This window comes from Coenobita brevimanus, chromosome 75, assembly GCF_032717465.1.
Source record: "Coenobita brevimanus isolate Jiangsu-jjx chromosome 75, ASM3271746v2, whole genome shotgun sequence".
NCBI lineage: Eukaryota > Metazoa > Arthropoda > Malacostraca > Decapoda > Coenobitidae > Coenobita > Coenobita brevimanus.
The window spans coordinates 1938116-1942456 of NC_137028.1; positions in this window are offsets into that span (position 1 = coordinate 1938116).

Genomic DNA, 4341 nt, shown 5'->3' on the forward strand with positions numbered 1-4341 from the left:
AGACTAAGCTTCTTGCCACCTGACGTTATCTCGCAACTACTGATGTTTAGATCATTAGGTTAAAATGAGAACACACACACACACACACACACACACACACACACACACTGGACATAACCCCCTCCCCGCAAAGTTCCCGCGAATGTTTAAAAAAAAAAAAAAAAAAAAAAAAAAAAAAAAAATCTAGTTTTTACGTGCTATTCCCATAAGGTTTTATTCAGTTTGATTGAGACCCTTGGCAGTAAAAGAAGTAGAACGAATCACCATTAAACTCTTCGTTACCAGAGGCCATTACTGAGCTAAGCATTTTTTTTTTTCTATGGCAGCAGGAGAAACAGAAAGGGACGTCATCGCTCAATGGGAATTTCTAAAACTGTGGGAAATGGCAAAGTTTTCGGGTTTTATTGAGGAAAATCCAGGCAATTAAACACGCTTGATACCTGTTACCTGTAGGATCACCTCTATATGCCTGCTTTTTTTTTTAACTCAGGCTCTCTCTATGTTGATCCCTCACCTGTCGTTTCTCTAACAGAGGTATATGTATAGGGCTGTGTGTGTGTGTGTGTGTGTGTGTGTGTTGGGATAGGAGGGGACACAGATACGGGCAGCTCCACCGCCCAGTCGTATCAGTGCCACCACATAAGGGCGTCCGTCTCCAGCTCCCCGCCCTTGAGTCGTGTCATTTTGTGTCTCCTCCTCCACCATCCCTGCTCCATCCATCAGTGTGGCCTGGCTGTAGGAAGGAGCAGCCCACAACTCTCGCACTTATTAAAAATTTCCACTTTGCTGGCGACTTGAGGGAGCGGAGACGGATGGGAGGAGAGGGAGGGGTGGAGGAAGGGAAGGACGGGAGGAGAGGGAGGGGCGGAGGAAGGGAAGGACGGGAGGAGAGGAAAAGGAGAGCTGGAGTACAGGAGGAGGTGAGGAGAACAGAGAGAGAAAGGGAGGAGAGGACATGAGACGAACGAAGCGAGAGGTTGAAAGAGAGTGGAGGAAGAATAGGAGTTGAGAAAGGGACGAGGGAAGTATGAGGGGTGAAGGAAGAGGAGAGGGAGGAAAGGAGGAAACAATAATAGAAAGGGAGGAGGGGATGAAGGGAGAGAAGGAGAAATGAAAGTCAAGGCCCTCAAGGGGAGAGGAAAAGGAAAGGATAGATGCAAGGATGGGCAAAAAAAAAAAAAAAAAAAAAAAAAAAAAAAAAAAAAATAGAAGGAGAGGAAATGGCAAGAGAGTAATAAAAGAGGCAGGAGATTGAGAGGAAAGAGGCGTCGGCAGGAGGAAGGGATAAAATAAAGAAGAAGGGGAAAGGGTATGAGAGGGAAAGGAAGACTTGAAATATGAGGAGGAGGAGGCGAGTGAAGATATGAACAGTGAGTCGGAATGTGAGAAAGATGGCCAAAAGAGCATTAGAAATAGAGCGGAGGAAATAACGAAAGAAGAATGTGAGGAGAGGAAAGGAAGGAGGAGGAGGAGAGAAGGTTTGCGGAGGACGTGAAATATGAAGAGAGAGGGAGGAGGAGAGTGGAGATATGGACAGCGAGTCGGAATGGGAGAATGGTGATCAGGAAGTTGCGATTGCCGAGGAAATTTTCAAGACGAAAGACAGGGAGACGATGATAAGGAGATGAATGAGAAATGAGACTGGAGGAGAGAATATGGAAGAGAAATGAGAATGAAGGAAGAGAGATTTAAGAGAAATAAGAATGGGTGGGAGAAGAACTAGGAGAAATGCGAACAGAGGAAAGAATATAAGAGAAGTGGGAAGAGGGGTAGAGATATGTATGACAAAGGCAAGAGGACGATAAGAAGACGTGTAGGAGTGGAAGAAAAGTGTTGGAAGAGAAACGTGATTAACAAGATTCAGTTAAAAATAGAAATAGGATAAATCTGTTCATCCGACCTGGCGAGAGCGGACGGATAATGTGACGAACGAACAGACGAACGGATGTATGACTCGACAAAAGGACTCTTCATGCTCAAGTGTGACGTGCCCTTCTTCCAGTGTTGGTACAGTAAAGGTCACACTGCCTGGCCTTCATGCTTTCTCATTCTGCCTCCGTACTTCTCATTCTGCTTTCACTCTTCCATCCCTCACTCTACTTATTCCGCTTTTAATCTTCCATCCTTTATTCTGCTCATTCTGCTTTCACTTTACTCTTTCTGCTTTCACTCTACTCTTGCTGCTTTCACTCTTTTCATGCTTCTTTCACTCTTCCTTCCTTCACTTTTGCTCACTTTGCTTTCACTCATTCTGCATTCACTCTTCTCATTCTGCTTTCACTCGTCTCATTCTGGTTTCAGTATTCTGTCCTGCACTCTGTTCATTCTACTGTCACTCTTACTTTCCTGTACACTTCAATCTGCTTTCACCCTACGTTTTGGCGTCCATCCAGCTTTGTTTCTTTTTCCCTTCTCTGTTATGTTCTCTGTATGATATGTCTTCTTCCTCTCTTCTTTTCTGATTTCTTTCTTTCCATTCTGCTTACTGTACCATCTTCTTTAATTTTCCTTTTCCTCGTACACCCTCTTCCTCTTTCCTTTCTATCTTCCTTCCTTCATTCAGTCAGTCAGTCAGCCAGTCAGTCAGTCAGTCAGCCAGTCAGTCAGTCAATCAGTCAGTCAGTCAGTCAGTTAGTTAGTTAGTCCATTTCATTACTTTTATTTTTCTACACTCCTCCCTTCCTTATTTCTTTTCTTTTCTTCATTCAACCCTTCCTTCATTCCCATTCCTCTTCCATCCCTCACGCTTCTCCTTCCTTTCTCTCCTACATTCCTTCCTCTTTCCCTTTCATTTCCTTTCTCCTTCATTCTTCCTCCCTCCCTTCCTCCTCTCTTCCTGTCTCCTTCCCTAGTCTATGCATCATATCTATTAAGTCGGGTGACGGTCTCTTTGGCCTCCTTTTTCCTTCCATCCTTCCTTCATTCCTTCCTTCCGCCACGTAGTCTGTGTATCATTTCTAGGCAGTCATTTTATTTTCCTTTTTGGTTTCCTTCCTTCTTTCATTCATTCATTCACACTTGTTTTTTTTTCTTTTTATCTGTGTCTGTCTCGTTTTATCTTTCTGTTTATCTATCTGTCTGTCTCTTCCTTCATTCTTCCCTTACTTTTTCTCTCTTTCCTCCCCTCCTCTCCCTCCATCCCCTCCCCCTCTTCCCTCTGCCTGTCCTTTGCATCATGTCTAGCAAATCACTTGACTCCTTGTGGCCTTTGTTTCACGCTGTTGGGGTTGGGACGCTGCCAAGATGCTAGTAACTGTGGTGGTGGTGGTGGGGCGAGGATGGTGGTAGGAATAGTGGTTGGTGTGTGGTGGCGGGACGGTGGTAGGAATAGTGGTTGGTGTGTGGTGGGATGGTAGTGATGGTGGTAGGAGTATGGATTGTGGTGATGGTGTTTTTGGATGGTGATTAATGGTGGTGGTGGTGATGTGAATGGTAGCTGGGGTGTGTGGTTAGTGTGTAATAGTGAGATCGTGCTGGTGATGGAGATTGTGGTGGTTGTGGTGGTGATGGAGAGAATAGCGATAGTGATGGTGATAGTTGTTATGTAGTAGTAGCATTCGTAGTGTGGAACTGGCATAGGGATGGTCATTGATGTGAAGTGGTAGAGATGAAAGTGATGGTGGTGGAGGAGTTTGTAGTAGTGGTTGGGGAATGGTAGTAGTGATGGTGGTAGTTGTGATGTAGTGGCGTGATGGCGGTGGTGGTGGGGTATGAGTGGTAGTAGGGGTGATGAGTGTGTGTGTGTGTGTGTGTTGGGGTAAGTGTTGTGATTGAACTGATAACCGTGGCTGACTAATGGCATAAAAAGTAATTAGTCTCTCTCTCTCTCTCTCTCTCTCTCTCTCTCTCTCTCTCTCTCTCTCTCTCACTCCCTGTTTTTCTTTATGTCTCTCTTTGCATGGGAACCGATAGACAGTACAAAAGTGTGAAGTTTTCTTTCCATTTTGCCCTTCCTCTCTCTCTGCTGTGCCCGGTCCAGTAACTCCCCTACCCCCCTCCCCTCTACTTTTTGCCTTCCGATCGTCCGTCCCTGAGTCCCAGCATCCTCTTACGTACCACACACCTTCGCATGGCATCCCTTGGGCGCTAATACCCAGCATCCACACTGAATTCTTAATAGAGCTGTCTCACTCAAGGTCGGTGCAGTGGTATTTGTCTTTTTTTTTTAATGTCTGTGGGTCTTGTGGAAGATTAATAAATTCTGTACGATATTCATATAATCAGACTGTTCACTGCTCCATCCTAGAATCGAACTTCTCTCCTGATAGACAACAGATCATTTGTCCACCATCTTCCCCTCCTTCTTATTAAGCCATATTCTTGGTGATTGTTTTCGTAATA